Genomic DNA, 20,478 nt, shown 5'->3' on the forward strand with positions numbered 1-20,478 from the left:
GTAATGTCTGTGGATCTTGGGGGCCAAGAGCGTAGCGCCAAGTCTTGGGGTCCCGTGCGGCCTATCCAACGTTGAGGCAGTGTGTCATTTAGAAAACGTCGAACCTGCAGGTGCCAACGTGGCGGTGCTGTTTGTGCGCTGTGAGAGGCATCTAGTGGTAATCATTTGAAACTCTACGCCCCACCCTTTCAAGTGGTAAGCGTTTCATTCATGGGCGGTTTGTGGTTGCAGAGATATAGAGATTTCAAATCGGGTCCATCTTTTGGAAACACTCTGTACATTCCCTTCACCTGTCCCTGACTAGAGGAGGGGGGATCATATGAGTCATCTCCTAGGCTCCTTGGAGCTTCTTAGCTCCCATGGCAACTTATTGCCTGTACTTAGCTAATCATTTTAGTTCCCATGGCTTGGCCAGAGCTGTCCCACAGGTTTCAGGCCTATTAAACATCTCCTGCCCAACCCTCAATCTCATAGCAGTGAGATATAAAATAAATAAAGAAAGAAAGAAAGAAGGAAATGAGAGAAGGGAACAAAGTTAGCTAACATTTATACTTCTCCCTCAAGGCACTTCCGATGTCAGGGCAGCCCCTTTGAAGTCACCAAAAATGCTTTTGTGTAATTCTGGCCATGTGCAGGGACACACATGTGCTAGTAACTTCACCTCTGGATTTCTGGAATGCATTCTACGTGGGGCTGCCCGAGAAGACCATTGAGAAGCTGCCGCTGGTCCAAAATGTGGCAGCCTTAGTGGTTACACAGAACTGGCTGGCTGCAAGGAACCCCTTTCCTTTATGGCCCAAATTAGATGTGAGAGCAGCAGGCCCATCTCTCTAAATGAGAGTCTGGCACAATCATAAATGAAGTGGGGATTGGGGACCTTGGCTGCAGGAGCAAAAAGTGAGTGTGGGTGATGGGGCACGGAACCCTCTTCTTGTCCATGGCTTAACTCCCCAAAGCGTGTTTCCCAGTGTCACTTCTCCTTCCATCAGCGGGCATAGCTGGGAGAAAAAGCAGCTGGGGAAGGAGGACTGCAGATCATTAAGCAGAAGGGCTTAGCATCCCCCCTTTCTACATGTCCCTTTGCTCTTTAAATCAGACCCTTCCTGGTTTGTCTGTGATTGGGCCCTCAAGGCAGCTGGAAAGTGATTCTGTGACCTAGTTCACACAATCACAGCATGGTTAATAAGCCACAGTGGCTTGTTAACTACGCTGTGCATGCTGGTCACATGCATAATTAGTCTTGGCAGTGCAGCTTGTGTGGTGCGAACCCGTCCAGGGTAGCTTGTTCCTGTGGGTAACAAGTCACCCAAACCCTACAACAGCCCATGGGTTCTGGGTGGCTTGTTACCCATGGCAATAAGCCACCCTGGCCAGGTTCGCATGACACGACAAGTTGCGCTGCTGAGGGTAATTATGCTAATCCCCCCGGCGCACAGCCTGTACGCACAGAGGGGGAAATAAGCCACCATAGCTTATTTCCCCAGCTTCAATGGTGCAAACTAGGTCTGTATATGGAGAGGTCCTAGCACACAGGGAATCTCTGTTCCAGCACTGGTCGCCTCCAGGAATCTGCAATAAACTCCTATGCAGTAAATAAACAGGAATGTGCAATAAATAAACTCAGTCCATGTTATAAAGTTAGTCCGTGTGACAAGCAGCTCACTTAGGTTACAGGCTTCCAGTGGAGCTGCTGCCATGGGGTAACAATTATCCAAGTTCTCCACATAGCGTGGTGTAGTGGTTCGAGTGTTGGACTGGCAGTCGGGAGATCAGGGTTCTAGTCCCCACTCAGCCATGGAAGCTCACTGGGTGATTTTGGGCCAGCCACAGACTCTCAGCCCAACCAACCTCATAGGGTGGTTGTTGTGAGGATGAAATGGAGAGAAGAATTATGTACGCTGCTTTGGGTTACTTGGAGGAAAAAAGGCGGGATATAAATGTAATAAATAAAAATAAATAGTCACTGTTGACCTATGGAGTAGCCCTCAGTAAGGCCTCTGGCTGCTCAGAATCCACCATGCCATGAGATTCATGCCATGAGAGGTACCACACTGAACAGGCAGGCCAATTCAGAGATAGGGGCCTGTTCATGCAAGTAGCCTTCAAGAGTTGCATCAGGCATCTGAGTGCTAGACCCCAGTCCCTGGCTGTCTCCTGAGTGGTCCGATATCTTTGGCTCTCTCTCTCTAAAGCAATAGCCTGGTCACTACAGGCAAGAAGGAATGGCATGGAAGCGAGTGAGAGAGCTGGTGGAGGCGGGGGAAAGAACACCGTGTTCCTCCTCTGTACCCACCATCGGAACAAAGTGCCCCTCCTCTGCATCCAACATAGAAACGCAAAGGGATGCTGCAGGAGGGACAGATCTCTCATCCCTCCTCTGCCAGCCCACAGCAGGCTAGTAATTTTTTTTGAAGGCAGAGCAGGCTAGTAACCTTTGCTTTATTTGCAAGGCTGCCTTGTAAACTATGTCATTCTTCTCTATGTCTAACAGCCTTTCTCCACATACTCACCCCTTTTAAGTATTTGCAATGTCTCATGGCAATAGTCTCCAACTTTCTGCTGGGTACACACCCAACCATCAATGATCAGAGAGCCCACGGAGCCCCATTCTTTTGGTCCCCTCAGCTTTAGTCTCCATGCCCTCATCCTCAGCCAACTGCTCAGTGCTGAGCCTTACATATTCCCACTCACAATTTCGTCTTTTATGACTCATCTCATAGCCTTCCTAAAATGCTGCCAGCCCCATTCTATTGGAAATCTTCCTTCCAAGGATGGGACTTCACTTTTCTGTAGTGTGTGTGTTTGTGTATGCGCGAGTGTGTGTGTGTGTGTTGTGTTACAGTGAGAGCCAAAGAGTTAAAATATAAGGAAAGGAGTATATTTGAATGAACTGTAATACTGCTTAGCAATACTGTCAAATGGCAATTTATTATTTAAGCAAACAGGTCATAATGATGACACTAACATAAAAATAAGCAAACACTGGTAGCACAAGACATTTTGTTAATAGCAGCATAAACAAACATTTATTATTTATTTATTCCTTATACTTTTAAGCTGCCCAATAGCCCAAGTACTCTGGGAGTGTACAATACATTAAAAACATAAAATACAAATAATGAAAGGATAAATACAGCACATAATGAAACCAAGATAACATTAGCAGCAAAGAATAAAAACACTCCCTCGTATAAAACCAGCAACAATAAAAGTGCATTGAACTAAAAGTACTAAAAAGAGCTCTTAAAATGCCTGGGAGGATAAAAAGGTGCCCCAAAGACCACAACACAGCTGATGGGCAAACCTCTTTGGGAAAGGAATTCCACAGATGGAGTGCCACCACTGAAAAGGCCCTCTCTTTTGTAGCCGCCCATTTGGCATCATTTGGCAGGGGCACCTGGAAGATGGCCTCAGATGATGACCGTAGTGGCCAGGTAGGTAAATACACAAGCATAAAATAAAATCAAACCTTTCTAATGGTGACCCAAATCTAATGAGTAAAATCGTTTGAAGCCCACAACATTTCAATAAGCCTCCTTCTATATTGTGCTTCTAGCAAAATGATGAACAACAGGACAAGCAGCCACTTGTCTGGCCAGGGATATGAGGCATCACATGTTATCTAAAATTAAGTGGCGGGAGGGGGAGAGCGGAAGACTGCCTGACACCCCCCCCCCATGTGCTCTCCCCCTTGAAGTGGTCCCTCCCCTAACAACTCACAAATCTATAATGAAGAAACTCAATGAGTGTGTGATACAATGACAAAGCCTTCCAGGGTGAGGTGCTCAGGTGAACACCGCTCGCTCGCTCGCTCGCTCAATGGCTGGCTGGAGCACAGGAACGACTTGATTCCCTTCCTCAGTGACAAGTTACCCAGACTGAGCAAAGGCAAAGGATCTGGGGTTCTTTATATCAGCTACCAGCACTGGATTGGTCCTCTAGTGTCACTTGACTTTCAAGCCAGGAGAATTATGGGTTGTTCTATGAAAGCCCGTTAGAACTGCTGGTAGCTCCTGCCTCTGATCAGCCTCCCTGGTGGTGCAGGAAGAATGGAACAGGTGCCTGATTCACAATGCTTCTTTGGTTCTGTTGTCCCAGCAGCGACGGCATCTATCAGGTCTCCTAGAAGGATTCGGACTTCAAACGCCTACCTGAGGAGGGTGCAGACTCCCTTCCCCCAAGTCAGTTTTTGGGGAGGGGGGAACACACAAAAAATATTTGCAAATGTGGGGTCAGTGGGTCACAGATGGTGTAGTCTTTGTTGCTAGATCTGCAGATTTCTAGCTCTTTTTTGGTCTATCTACAATAATTATGGCCAAGAATACCAGCCTAAATGGAGAAGAGAAACTTTAAAATGTCTCAAAAGTTGTGCAATAAAAGAAGCCATTATTGACACACACTCCTTTTACCTAATAACGACAGTGCGTTTCATTCTAGTCGTTTAAAAGGCATCTTTATTTCTGCAGAGGGAAGGGAGGAAATCTTCTAAGATTCTATAATGTAAACATGTGCTGACATTAATTATTGTAATATTTATCTGCAAAACAGATGGTAATGCTTTCCAAAAGTGTGTGAGCAGTGATCAGAATGAATTTATGGAGGCATTACAGTTTCTACCGTGTTCTCATCTAGGTGTAGCCTTGGACTCTGGTCCATGCAAAGGGCTGCTTTTTCAGTGAAGTTCTACCAGACAGATGGAAAACATTATTAACTACTGTTTTCCTTTCTTGTCAGAAATGTTTTGTCTAATCATCACATAATTACACATCCATATTGTAGTAAATCACGCTATATAAACATTTCAAACAGAGTGGAACTATTAAGGTGAAATGCAAAATATTCCAGACTTTAAAACAAAACAAATATGAAGTGAACCGTGCTGAGTAAGAAAACGCTAAAATCAAGGTCAGACAAAAATATAAGTCTGTGCTTTTGGCATTTGGCTTTCATAGAGCTACATTCTGTTAACCTACAGACAATAATATCCTGGGTGCTTTGAAATGCTTTCCACCACACCCTCTCTTTTGATATACCTAGTAAAGAAACTGCTGTTTCCAGTCAGGGCTCTCTTCATAAAAGGGAACGGCGCGTTTGGGTTGAATCCATCATCCAGATGGGTGCCATTTTCCCAGCTGAGCTGGAGGATGGTCTCTGGAATCTATTTCTCCCTGAAAGAGCACTTCCTTGAGCTGAGAGACTAACGCATCCTTCCCCAACCTGGTTCCCTCCAGATGTGTTGGCCTACGACTTTCATCGTATCCAGCCCGCATACCAAATGGCTATGTTGGCTGGGAAAGACATCTGGAGGGCACCAGGGTAGGGAAGACTGGTCCCTCCAACATTCCACAGATGAAAACAGAGAGGGACATGCCTGTAACACCCCAAGGTTCACACCATTAGAAGTTGCGGGAGACTGTGCTCCTCCTGCATGCTGTGTTAATTTACTTTGCACTTGTCAGGGGCTGCTGGGGCTTCAACCGGAAGCCTTTGGGTCTGTGGGCAGCTGCCTCACACAGCGAGCCACTGAACTGCATGTTGCAGCCTTCGCATGGGTGATTTAGTATCCCCAGGCCATGGACTAATCCCACCCACCAAGGCTGATTATTGGACCACCTTGGACAGGAAGAAGTACAAGACTTCTTGTTTGTTATGCCTTGCTTGACCAAGAGAGGCATCCTGAGCTCTGGTGTGTTCCTGTATTTATGGGCCTTCCTTCTGCCTTGCTCCTGCCTCTTCATTTGTCCTTTGGTTGTGACTTACTCTTTGGTCCTGGCTGATGGTTTGTTGTTCCATGGCTCCTGAGCTCCTGGCTAACCTCAGCTGACCATGGCCCAGCTCTGACAGTAATGGCTTGTCACTCACTGATTTAAAAGACAGAAGAGTGTTTGTTCCTTGGATTAAAGATATACTACAATTTGGTCCTCCTTTCAAATGATCTCAGCTCCTGTGGTGTACTAAATGACAGATGGTGCAATGCATGGTGCCTTACTGTTACAATGCATGGTGCCTTACTGTTCACATGCATACAGTGTACTGTTTATATGCATGCATTTACATGCATGTGCACTGCGCCAAAGGCATCTGTTCCTTGACATGTCTGATCTGGCCATAGTAATACATAGCTTAGTTATATCCTGTTTGGACTACTGCTATGCACTCTATGTGGCGCTGCCTTCAAAAACTGTTTAGAAACTTCAGGTGATCCAGAATGCTACAGGCAGACAGAGAGCATGTGACTCTTTTGTTACAACGGCTTTATTGGCTACCAGTCTGTTTCCAGGCTCAATTCAAAGTGCTAGTTGTGACCTATAGAGCCCTATATGGTTTGGAACTTCTACTATACAAGCCTCCCTGGGTCTTAAGAACTTCAGGAGAGGCCCTTCTTTCGAGCCTGACACCTTCAGAGGGGCATTTGGTGACGATGCAAGACAAGAGAGATCCTTCTCAGTGGCTGCTCCTAGTCTGTGAAACTCCCTGCCAAGGGAGAACAGGTTTGCTCCCTCTCTGCTGTCCTTCCACAGGTAGGCAAAGACACTTTATTCAGGCAGGCCTTTGCTGTGTTCGCAGGTCTGTTGGGTTGGGTGCTGTTTTTATTCTTGTGTTGCAATGTTTTAATTGAATTTGAATGCATTGTTTTATTATTGCTTTAATCCAGTTTTATATATAATTGTAAGCTGTCTTGAGTTCCATTTTTCTTGGTAGAAAGGCAGGGCACAAAATAAATAAATAAATAAATCTGTACCTCACTCAGTATCTGCAGAGGTTTTATTTGCAGGTTCAGCAGAAGGGGCTGAAGAATGGCAATTTAGCAGTTCAGAAACAGCAAAGCTTTAACAAACCTCCAAAGGCAGAAACAGGGAAGAGGGTGACTTACCAGTAACAGGTACGAGAAAATAAGGCCTGTCCCTGCTAAATGGCTGGAGCGTATGCTATCAGATTGCTCTGCCATTCAAAATTGCCCCTCAGTGGATCTGAGGATGGCCTCATCCCACCTTAGATGTCTCATTTCCTGTGTGAGCTGCAGATTTTGGACACACTAAATCAGTGTGGCTGACACTCAAAAAAACCCTCTGCAGGAAATGACTTTAGCTCTATTCAGCAGCGCCCTCCATCTTAAGTTCAAACTCCTGCTTATGAGCACTAGGGAGAAATAGTCTCTCCCACTCTCCGCTTGATGGAGGCTGGCTGTGGTCTGGATTCGCAAGGGGTCTGGGGTGGAAATGAAAGAATTATTGACAAGAATTAAAAAACCATCTACCAAAAAACCAAAAAAAAGCCAGTCTGCAGCTAGACCAATTCAATATGTAGGAAACAATTTATGAACCTATAATGTTCCCATCTTTAGCAGAAAGTGAACTCTGGCTGTCCGGACAAATCTCTTATTTCACCCACACAAACAGACCACTTGCTGTGCTGAAAGGCAATGCACTAAACAGAAGGCCTGCAGACTTGCAAAAAAATAGGAGACAGGGAAATTATTTAAGCAGAGAGCACCTTGTTTACAAAGGGCAAGTCCCAGAGTTTGACTTAGAAGTGGAATTCATAACACAGAATAAAGCTAAATAGCACTGAAGTGAGTTTTTCATTTGGAATCCACTTTGAAGCCCAAACCAATATAGTTTCAGAAGTTGGATATTAAAAACCATATATCCACAGTAAGGTTTCTCTGTTAAAATGGGAAAACCTAGTCTAGGGGATCCAGATATAGCTGCTGAAATTTGTATCTTACTCTGAAGTCTGATTGTATTGTCTTTGGTATTGGAATTTTGGTTGGAAAATCATGATTTTAGACCATAAAAATACCATAGCCACATGGCAAACGTCCATCTAACTGGAAGGTCTAAAGTTATAAGTATATAGGAAAAGCCATAATAGATCAGACCATGAGACTATCTAATCCAGCACCCTGTTCTCCACAGTAGCTAACCAGATACTTCTGGGAAGCCTAAAGGAAAGACAGGAAGAGAACAAGTTGCCCTATAGCAGACTTCCCCAACCTGGTGCCCTCCAGATGTGTTGGACTACAATTCCCATCACTCCCAGCCATCATGACCATTGCTTCTGAACCTGGAGGTTCCATGTAACCATCACTGCTAAAAGCCTTTAAGGCTGCAATACTATGCACCCTTACATGGGAGTAAGTCCCATTAAACATAATGGGACTTACTGCTAAATAGACCTATATAGGATTGCTGTGTAATAGATTTATTACTGTAGAAGCAATATGTTTCTATTCTGCATCCAGTTGCCGGACATTTTTATTTATGTGTAAATTCCTTTAGAGGAGCAGGCATTCTGACCTAGTTCCCACATAACATAAACCTTGAGTTGATTAACCCATGGCTAACTGATGGCTTGTTAACATGTTCAAACAAATTGTAGTTTGTTTTCTCAATCCCTGGGTTGCTGGTTTCCCCTTCACCTGCTCCCTCCCTGTATCTCAAATGCCTTTCCGCCACTGTAGTACTGGCATGTAGAGTGACTGTTGTAGTTTTTTTACCACTCTTGCCCACCGCCTATGTAGCCTGGTGAAACGACCCATGACCAACCCACGGTTCTGGGTTCACACATGACAACCCATGGTTTAAACAACCCAGTGTTTACAACCCAACAACAAAACATGGGTTCTTTTTTCTGGGCTGTTCATGATTAACAAACCATGGTTTGTTAACGCAGCCACATTCACACATCACAGCAATCCAGAATTCAACAACATGAATTAGCATGGGTTAGCATTATGTGTGAACCAGGTCTTTGAGTAATACCATTAATTTGTGATTAAATCTGAACTAAATATACTATAGAACTTATTTCCAAAATGTTACTTGACATTTACCAGATCCTTTTCTCATAGGGATGACATTATTTTGATAGAACTTTACTAGCATCCATCAAGATCCCTGTTCCCGTTCCCTTGGAGTGGAAGGGAACAGGGGCAGCCTTTCTGGTAGGGGGTAGCCCATCTGTGAGGTGGAGTAGGCTTTCAAAAATCTTTCAAGAGAGCTGTGCACTTGGTGCTGGACAGTGTAACTGCTCAGCCTTCAACGGAAAAATAACAAGCAAGGGTGAGCCATTTGGAACTCAGGAGTTCCAAGTGACATAGCTAGAGCAGAGCTGGAGAATGTGTGGCCCTCTAGATGTTGTAAAACTACAACTCCTATCATCCTTTGCCATTGGCAAGGCTGGCTGAGGCTGATGGAAACTGGAGCCCAACGACGTCTGAAGGGCCACACATTCCCCGGCTCTGAGCTAAAGAATGTTTTAATGATGTACTTGGTAGTGGTATCATCAGGACTATCAAATAGGCACCCAAGACACTATCACAAGGGCTGCCTGCAGAAGAAAACATCTGCATAACCTGTGCTTACTTGCTAGGGCAAGAAATTAGGTTTACTAGTAATTCCTTTTATCAGTCCCTCCCCAGTAAAAAGTGATCCCCTTGCAATGGGATTGCTTTTGACATCTGAGTGATTTGGTGAGAACTGCACAGCATTTACACACATATAACATGCACACCTGGACAGGCTTCCTAGACTAAATGTGGAGCCTGTAGTCAGATGTACCTTCATTACAACACATATCTGAGTTCCATCTGGTCTTTATCTTTTCAGAAATGGGGTTCAGCCATTGCTTCTTTGACTCAGAATGCTAGGTGTAACCTGGTACCTGCAACACCTACCCGTCTCTACTTCATTCAGTCTGCAATCTCCATTTTGAAACTGAACCTATACTGCAGACCTCATGGCCACAACATCTGGACTAATTTTTGAATGTTTCTGTTTCTTCCCCATCCCCTGCCTCTGATAGCACATGGCCTGATGAAGATTTCTGGAGAAACTGAAAGCTTGCCTAACTGAATTTTGTGGTAGTTTGGTTGGTCCTAACAAAGCTATTGCCTAACTGAATTTTGGATAATTTTTCCTGGATTTTGGATTCCATCTTTTTTAGAACGACTTCCCCACTGCCCCCCAAATGGCTAATAGTTTTCTCACATGTTGACCTCTTCTGTGGGTGGACCCACTTCAATGGGACATGCCATCATTAGGCTTCAATAAGCCTTTTTTGGCTAACCGTTTTAGTTCAGTCATGAAATTGCTTGTTCCCTGCTCCAGATGGATTCTGATTATTGATCTGTCCTCCTTCTTGGCTCCTGAAAGTCACATTTCTCTCCTGCCACTTAGTAGTGTCTCAATCCTGTGCCCATTCTTGGGCGGGATCTCCATGACAATGGGAGAAGCAAATGTAGGATTACCCAGATGTTTCAGGGAATCGGCTTTGGTCCATGCAGGGCTCCATGAACGAGTACACCATACCATTCTAAGTCGCTTCACAGTAACATACTTCTGGGTGGGGTGAGTTTTTTGGAGAGAACATCATTAGACTGGCAGGGGCTGCTCAACCAATGCAAGAAGCTTCCCCCACCCTCCATCCTTCCTTACAGCTAAGCAAACATTAGAGAAACACAGCTGCAGGCTTCTCTCTCCCCTGAAGCTCCGCTACGAAGAAGCAAAGCTTTGCATTAATTACTTCTGAAAAGCAAGAGAGCAGACATCAGACACCTGCAGCTTCAACAGAGCACTTCACAGCCTTTAGGAGAGTTAACCCTCTGAATACTTGAAGCACTGTGGCTCCAATCAGCCCCCTTTCTAATCCCCTTTCTCCTTTTCCCTGAAGCTCCCGATGCTGCGAAGAAGTGAAGCTGCAAATTAATTACTTCTGAAAAGCAAGGAAGCAGATATCAAACACATGCAGCTTTGACATAGCTTTAAGGCTCCTAAATTATTCTGATTCATGGGAATCTCAGTAACTTTGGGAGTGCACATTTCGGGAACAAGCCTCATCGACCAAAATGGGAGTTATTTCTGAGTAGACATACGTATGTTTGTGCTGGGAAAGACAGGGATGGGAAAGACAGGGATAGGAAACACCCCTTGACCTGGGTCATGGTGAAAGACACACCCCTGGGCAGGGCTAGCATACCTAAGGTAAATGCAGGGGTTGGGGCACAAAACAACTATAGCGCAGAGAACCCAACTTAAGGAAAAGAACCAGACTTTAAGTAGTCTCAGGAAATCAGTTTTTTCTGTGGAAAGCTCCAGGTTGGCTGTGGGACAGCAGCCCACATGTGCCCTGAACGACCTCCAAATGCAGCCAGCTCGCAGCAAATTGCCTGTGGAGACACCCCCCTGATTGACAGTACAAGCAGGAGCATGTGACAGGGCTTAACTCTGGTTAAATTGCAACCAATATCCTAAAAAACTGGTCATCATAAAAGTTATTTAGGTGGCTTGTTTTCATGAAAACTGGTAAAACTAGCATTTTACGTGATTAAATCCATACCCTTTCCTTACATCCTGACAACCCATCAAGGATGTCAAGCTACAGAGTGTGGGTTGTTTTGCAAACAACTCAACAGTGCATAGTTTGTGTGCCCGACAGACGATCAGGCTTGTTGTGGGTTGTTCCCACCCTCTTTCTCCCTCAGTCCTCCAGTCGTCTCTGCCCAATATTCAGGAGACTTGGCAGGAGAACCTGTCTTCTCTGCCACCAAGTTCCCTGTCCCTGCTCTGATTGTGATCGGAGCCTTTAAAAAAATCATGATTATTATTTGGACTCAGTTGGAGGGGCTGTCACTGGCAAGGGTCACTTGTAGTGGCTTGGCTGCACTCGCAAAGAACAATCGTGGCCATGCTTGGGAAGAGCGGCAGGGGTTTCTGCCGTGCTTGCTGACTGGCTCACTGTCTGATGCCTGCTACCCACAACAGGTGGGCATGTCCAGGTTCGCATGACACAACCACCCATCATGGGTAAAACAACTCCTAGAACAAGTCATGGGTTGTTAGGGTGGCTTGTTCCCACACACAAGCCACCCTGCGGGACTCAGTCCAGGTTTGCACAACATGACAACCCATCATGGCTTGTCACCCACAATAGATTGTCGTATTGTGCAAACCCAGCCACTGATTATTTAATTCCTTGGATCTTTACACTGGTGCGTAGTTTATCAGGTTTTATTCAGTTTGAAAAAAATATGCTATTTGTTTCAGCCACAATCCAACAGAGAGTTAAATATACTTATATCCACTGATGTCTGTGTGCTTGTGACAGAAATATTGGCTCAATTTCTAAAAAGTTTATAAGTCATTTAACCTGTCCAGCTCTTTTAAACCCGCAAATCTACCCTCCACCCAGGGCCAAACCGTTAAATGTCTCTTTGCAATTGATGTGCAGGTTTTTTAAAAAAAGGTAAATTGCATTTGTCGGAGAAGGGCTGATAATTAATGGGATCAGAGGGGGCATAGAGGGGGAATTTAACCCTTCCCTGCTGCGGTCCTAAGCAAAAAACCCTCTTTGAAGTTGGTGTTTGCTTTGGAGGGAAATCCCCCATTGATGCCAAGAGGGCTTTCCTTAGGACTCCAGCATGGGAGGAAAGGATTAAATGCTCCCTATGATCTTTTTATGAGAGGTTCTTTTTATAAGAGTATGTCAAGTCTGGTGGCCTGCTTAAACATTAGATGGTGACAGTGAGAAGGATCCAATGGTCTCTGGCCACTAATGCTATCAATTTTGTGCTAACAGAAACCTGTCACCCTAGCAAGTGCTACTGATACTATGTAAGTGTTGGTTTACACTAGTGCAATGTCACTAGTGCTAGCGGCTACTCACCACTGGATCCTTCCAAATGTACCAAGGTTTTTAGAAAACTTCTCTAAAAGAAAACTTTTAGAAAGTTGGACCCTGCGGGTGGGGTGGGGGAATCAGATAAATGGGCTGGGTGTAGGGCAGAAAATAAAGTGAAAACTCTGCATGCCCCTGGCCATCACAGGGCTCAACTCTGGGTGGGATTTCAGTCTTCACGTTTTCAGGGGTGGAACATATCCAGGTGGCGATGGTGGTAATACTTCCATTCCATATTGCATGCTTTTAAAATACAGTGCATGCAAATGTGTGTGTTTTTTTAGGAGGATCACTTGTGAAATCCTCCTAAGGGCTGATTTAGATTTTTGCAGATGTGGGAGTAATTTCCAAGTCCCTAAACAGAAGTTAATGTGAATTGGCAAGATGTGGCTCTTCCTCACGCTCTAACTTCTGAAATCCAAAACCCATCTGAAGATATTGTGCTTCAAGGGTTAGGGTAGCAGGTCAGATCAGTTTGTTATCATTCTGACAACATAGAACATCGAGACTTACACCCATGTAATGTGTAGGTGTGTTAAATGCAATCCTATACCCACTGACTATACACTTAAAAGCATGGGTTCTTTTGTGTATAGAAGCTGTTTTAACTACTCTGTTTGCAATACTGAAGGATACTTGAAAAATGGGCATATGTTAGAAGTGGAAGAACAATGGATCATTGTGAAGAAAATGAAAGTATCAGTCATCGCAATATCAGGCATATATTATTTTGCTGCTCTAAACACAGCATAACTGGCCATCTTGTTTCCTTTACTTACTTCAATGGCGGCTGGACATCTGGAAATAGTATGACTTGTAGCAAGCATTAATAAAGATTCAAAAATGCCATTAAAGTAACAGTCTGCCAGAAAAAAAATTAAGGAAAATTAGCTGAAACTAATCAAAAACACATACTACTGAAACAGTAGATTGCCAATGGAAAATTCTGGGAACACACTTATTATGAGAGAATAGGAATATGTATTTACACATTTGTGAATATTAGTCAAGCTGTATTGTATTACCTAGAAGTATATAAGGAAACCATTTGGATGAGAAAAGGGAGAAGATTGTTAAAAGGTTAGAGAAGGCAGGAAACGATTCATAATGCAATACTATGGAACCCAGAATCATTCCCATCGGCAAATGTAGTGCATATTATAATGAAGAGATGATTTAAACATAAAATGTCTCATTAAAACAATTGCTAATGCTACAGTATCTCTAGAAATTAGGAATCCAATGAAACTGAGATCTGCTAAGGTGCTTGCACAGTTCAACGTGCTGTAAAACAACAGAGGTAGGTGGCTTGAATGACAGAAATGTGATCTTCACAGAAACTGCTTGGGATGACCTTTGCCAAGAGAGAGATAAGGGGAGTGTGGCCCTGTTGATTCACTTGGACCTCTCAAAGGCTTTCGATACCATTGATTCTGGATAGGCTATCTGGACTGGGTATTGGGGCTACTGAGGTGCAATGGTTCCATTCTGACTTGGATGGCTGATTCCAGAAGGTGGTGCTGGAGGTTATTGTTCTGTTCCTTGGCAGTTATGCTATGGGGTCCCACGGGGCTCTATTTTATCCCCCATGCTGCTCAATATCTACATGAAACCGCTGGAGGAAGCTATCCGGAGATGTGGACTGAGGATGACACCAATATGAAGATGACACCCTGCTCTATTTCTCCTTTTCATTAAATCCAGGTGAGGCAGTTGGTGTTCTGAATCAGTGCCAGGGTGTAGTAATGGACTGAATGAGGGCCAATAAACTGAGACTCAATCCAGATAAGACAGAGGTACTATTAGTAGGTGGTTCTTCTGACCAGCTGGGTGGTATTCAACCTGTTCTGGTGGGGTATGCAGAGAGTGGATCTCCAGATGTTTTGGACTTCAACTGCCATGCTGGCATGGGCTTCTGGGAGTTGAAGTTCTGCCCACCCCTGCCCTAAAAGATCATGTTCATAGTTTGGAGGTGCTCTTGGATCCACAGTTTGGTAATCCATGGTTTGATAATCTAACGTTTGGATTATTGCAATGTGTTATGTGTGATGCTGCCTTTGAAGAGAGTTTGGAAACTTCAGCTGGTCCAAAATGGACCAGCAAGCCTGTTAACAGGGACTAGCTGATTTGAGTATATTACACAAGTGCCTTATGATCTGCACTGGAGGCCAGCCCAATTCAATGTCCTGGGATTAATCCACAAAGTCTTAAATGGCTTGGGCCCAGGTTACCTGAAGGATCATCTCCTCTCAAATATACTGGGAACAAAGGAAGCTGACTTATACTGAGTTAGACCACTGGTTCATCAAGCCCAGTATTGTTGACACTGACAGGCAGTGGCTCCCCAGGGTTCCTGGAAGGAGTTTCTCCAGCCCTATCTGAAGAAGCCAAGCACTGAACCTGGGACCATCTGCATGCAAAGCATGTGCTCTGCCTCTGAGCTGCGGCCCTTCTGTTACTGCCTGAGCCTTTCTACATGAGGCATTTTTTGTGCGCTAGTGATTCCTCACTTATGGTAATTTGCAGGTCCTTTACACGATGTCATCATCCTCCAGGTCCTTTCCTCTGCTTTGCAACAATTTTAGCAGGTTTTTTTCTAATGAGGAAAGTCTGGTATAATTTGTGAATGGTAGGATAAAATCTAGTGTGATTGTGCAATTCCGCTATACCACAGTGCCACATAGTGCTTGTGTAATGGAACATAAGGAAAGGAAGAGAAAGAAACCCCCCAGAAAAAAAAACAGACATCTAAAAGAGCCAATCTTAATCCTGCAAATGATCTGGAAACAGAAGCCTCGGTAAAGTGGCAGTTCAAACGCCTCATGTAGAAAGGCCTTCTGTCTCAGTGGCGACACTCTGGTTGTGGAATGCCCTCGCCAGAGAGCGTTCTCACCTGGTGCTTATGTTGTGGTCTTTTTGGTTCCAGTTGAAGACATATTTATTTTCCCAGGCTTCTTAGTCCTTCAGTTTTAATAACAAGAGATTTTTAGCTCTCTGAACTGCTGCTGGCTTTTACTCTGGCTTTTACTTTGCTTTTATTCTGTTTTAAACTCAAGACATTTATATTATGTTTTACTATTTGTTGTATTTTATTGTTTTAAGTTTTGTTTTGCAAGCCACCTAGCAAGGATAGGTTACTAGGTGATACAGAAATGTAATAATAAATAACAAAACAAACACGTAAACATAATAGAATCACACATGCGGTGCTCAAATTATGGGGGCAAAGGTGGGGCGGCCTTAATGACATCCATAAGTCCCATCTCCAGAACCCCCCCTACAACTGTTCTCACATACTGCGCTGCAATGTGGCAAGACAAAGGTTTTGTGGACAAGGAAGACTTTCCAAAGATTCTGTGGGAAATCTAACGCCTTGCCTCCCCTGTAACTGAATTTTAGTTAGGCAAGAAAGAAAGACAGATGGAGGGAGGGAGGGAGCATCCTATGGAGATAGTCGTCAGCCTCCGAACCTGGAGGCTGATGACTATCCACTGCAGGGCGGCTGGAGCACAGAGGCAAGGATGGCCACCCTGCATTTTTGGCTAGACAAGCGATCTTGCCTGTCTAGTTGGGGAGCTTTGGAGCAGAAGTGGGAGAGGCCGCATGGTGCATAGGAAGCTGCGCAATGCGGCTTCTGCAGTCTCCTCCCCTCCCCAACCCCAGGACCGCCCCTGCACTCTGTTTCCAAGCTCGGAGATGTAAGTGGTGCACAGAGAACCACGCCAACTATGAGGGGGAGGGGAGCACAGTTTCTGGGAACAGAGGCAGGAGCCCTGGCACCAGCCTTGGTTCCCAGAAACCGAAAAATCCTATGGCCCTCTAGACGGTGACTAGTGGCCATAAGATTGCTCCCTAAAATGCTAAAATCAAAGAACCAAGGTGAAGTAGAATTGACGCAGGAGATCCAGTGGAGCGCCTGCACAAGCAGCACAGAACTCTATATAACTCTCTGATTTTCTCACCACCCTGCACTGGATGGTCATCAGCCTCCAAGATCTCAAGTGGAGCACATATTGTAATATGTGCTCCACCTTGAAAAAGATGACAATTTTTATTTTTCGCATTTCTCACACGTTTGATAGTATCTTCAGCTTCGTTTGAGTCCTTCAGCTTCTAGTTGTTATTATTATGGGATTTACTATTATAGCATTAACATTATTATGGGATGTATCACTGTTGCATTAACCTTGTTTCACTATTTGCTATTGGTGCACAGTTAAACAAGGTATGTGTCGCCATTATTTCATATAACATAATTATTGTTATTGTGCTTATGCCGTGCAGCCATTGGTAATTACATTCCTTGAGGGAAACAAGGTCGAGCTTCATCGTAGGAGAAGAAAGTCTTCAGAAAGTGTTATGAATCAACACACATAGCTATTCACACAGAGCAGATCATTGTGTTTTTCCTACTGATCCATAGATTCTATGGCATACACAGTTTTCAAGAAGAATTGAGCTATTTCCCTTTGAGGATTCATTCCAAGGAACGCTTTTTGATGTGGGCAAAAACTACAGTCCCAAGGAATGAACTTTCTTACCCCTCTCTGGCTTTTGGCAAACATGCCAGATGTCATTCATTAGATCTGTCAACAAATGAACAACTGAAAGCCTTAGATTTTTGACACATGTTCCTGTGTGAGAGTCCAGACATGAAAGGAGACTGTTAAGTGAACCAGGGAACTCTAGCATTAGTCTGGGAGCCAAATCTATGCCTGATATATGAGGGTGCAATCTCAGCTATGTAGGCATGCTTTGGGGGGGGGCAGTGTAGGATTTAAACCTGTAGCGAGGGTATTTTAATGTAGTGAAATTAATTATATTCTGTATCAGGAAATGTAATTTTTACCTTGCCACTTTGCTCTCCAGGACACTAGCCTGTAAAAGACACAGAGACACAGTCAGTCAGGCAAACTTTTATTGCTTATGGCTAAAGGCCTCTGCAAAAATTCAAACACACTAAAAAAATAGATACAACAAATCACATTTGCAAATACAATTACCAGAAATGCTATAGCTATTTAACAGAGTGAATAAAAACCAGAATGAAAAGAGTCAAATGAGCAGTAAAACAAAAAGTAAAAGAAAACAATAATGTAAGTAATAAAATCATCATAAATCAAGGCATCACCATGACAATTTAAGACAATTTCTCATAACACTTCGCACAGATGCTTGCAGTAGCCAGTGAAAAAAGAGAGACCCTATAAGTCACAAAAGAGTCAACACCTTACAATAGATAACATCATTTATGTAGTTTTTGAATGTAGTCCCAATAAAATAGTATCTAAAAACTTAAGACGAGTTTCAAAGTACATAGGACACACACAAACATCGACAGCAAGACTATTCATTCAGTAAATGTATTCACCACTTCTCTAAAATTGTTCAAGGTGGCTTACACCCCCGCCCCCAAGCATAAAAGCGAAAATATCACAGTCGGGCAGATATGTAGGTACTCCTATACAGAGTAGAATGGGCCCAGTCTATGTAGGATACTGCCCAGAGTCTGGCCAAAATAAAACTATTCAAATAGCAGCACTAAAACACCATGTGCTGTATTTCAGTTACTGAATTAAAATAATAAGCATGTTTTGGCCTGGCACCAACAGGATACAAATATAGGTACCAAGCACATAGAACTAGGGAGGCCACCACTGAGAAAGCCTATTCCTCAGTAACTACCCACCTAAGTAGGCAGAGGAAGCCAGAGAAGGGCCTCACCAGACAATCCTAAGGTATGGATGGGTTTGTACAGGCATCCCCACCTGCAGAAGGGTGCAGAGGTCAGGAAGCCAGGAGTGAAATGGTGGGGAAATGAGGAAGAATCCTAGAAAGGGACTAGCCAATGCAGAAAGTGTCCTTCTCTTCTTTGCCTAAGATCAGGTGTATGATTCAGTAACAAAGGGGGCTGGGAGCTTGAGGCTGAGGCAGGGAGAACAAGAAGGAATTTCCTGCACTGGAAATCCATCCCACCCACCCCCCCCACCCACTTCCCAGCCTTCTCCCTCTTGTCGCTGCTTCACTCCTATTTCTCCTACCCTCCATCATGGGTTCATGACCTTGCCCTCTACCTGTGAAAAGGAGATCTGGATTGTGCCTCCAGTTTTCCATATTTCTTAAATAAAAAGGAAGCAGGTGCCAGTTACATGATTCTATATACTAAGTTGCATCATTTTTTAAAAAATACATATTTTTTGTTTGATCAAGATACCTTACGTAATTCTGGTTTCTGGCATACAGAGTCATGGAAATCACCAAAAGAGCTGTCAAAATTTAATGTGCCGTGATGCTCTGCTTTTACTAGTGCAGCATGAAAATGATGCTGTTCGTTTTTCTAGATGCTACCCATTATGGAGAACACACACTCCATGTAGATAATGCTAACAAGAAATGACATTACATACTGCAAAACCTTGCAAAGTTCTGGAACAGAACCAGTGCCACACTTTTCAAAATAGTAGCTTCCACCACGTATCTCCACAAGAATATTTGGTTATGACTATCATGGACGTTAGGTTTTTTTCTCCCTCAACAGACTCAAACTCTGAATACAGTGGCTCCTGCAAGACACATGGTACACTTTATTCATTGCCAAAAATTACCCTGTGAGATCAAGGCTTCAGATCCAGCTTTGAAGTGGTGTCATTCTTACAATGCAGATCAACTGTTTGGAGGAGGGGCCCTTTATTGGAGGGGTAGGGAGGGGAACGATGGCCTTTTACCCAGTGTAAGGCACCAAACTTGGGAATCTGGCAAAATGGCCCAGGCACTTTTTTATTTTATTTATTGCATTTCTATACCTCCCCATAGCCAAAGCTCTCTGGGCGGTTACACTTTATCCTCTATACCACTGGAGCAGCTCTCAGTCAGAGCGAACTAGTGGCCTTATTTTTGCACCACCTGTATGATTACTGCAGCTCATCTGCTCAGTCAGACCAGGAGATCTGTGGGGGGCCTAATGTAATTAGGCTTAGGAAAAAAGGTTCCATTTATGCAAATAGGATCTTTTTTCCTAAGCCTAATAAATGAGCCAGCAGGGATTTTCAGGGGGATGGCAGCAAATAGCCCCCCCCCCTTTTTTGACCTAATTGCTACGTGGGAGGATTTTCAGGAGGATGGCAGCTGAGGAGGAAAGCAAGCGATCTTTTGAGTTAAACCCATTGAAATCAGTGTTTATTTCTATGGGTCTCCTCTAAGTATGTTTAAATTTGGATCCAGTGAAAAGCATCGTACAATACAAAGCTTAAAGAACAGAAGTTACTTCCTTAAAGCAAGGGTGGGACAAACAGGAGAGTTCTTGGGCCACAACTTCCATAATACCTAGCCTGATTGGTGCTGATGAGTTTTACAATATCTAGAGGGCCACAGGCTGCCCACACCTGCCTTAAAGGGTACACTGCTCATGTCACCACAATCTGACATTTATCACGTTGGATACCAATGACTGTACACTGTGCATGATTCTCTAAGTCAGGGGTGGGAAGTTAGGTCTGGATCTACTGGGAAATCTTTGGGTGGCTTGTAGATGATCAGACAGGATTTCTGACTCCCCATTGTTTAACAATAGCAACAACGAACTGACTCCCTGCCTCTTATGCCCTAAATTATATGGGGTAACCAGGAGTGGGTTTTTCTGTGGAAACACTGAACTTTCTCGTTCTGGTAGCCAAAAGCAATTCCTGGGTTCAGAATTATTTAATTCTAGCTGGTGGATCTAGGGCAGATGTGTTGGGTGCAATGCTGGCTGGGGATGATGGGGGCTGCAGCCCAATATGTTTGGAAGGCACCAGGTTCGGT

The sequence above is a fragment of the Heloderma suspectum genome, chromosome 5, assembly GCF_057233095.1.
Source record: "Heloderma suspectum isolate Gila_16-S chromosome 5, 16-S_ref, whole genome shotgun sequence".
NCBI classification, from domain to species: domain Eukaryota; kingdom Metazoa; phylum Chordata; class Lepidosauria; order Squamata; family Helodermatidae; genus Heloderma; species Heloderma suspectum.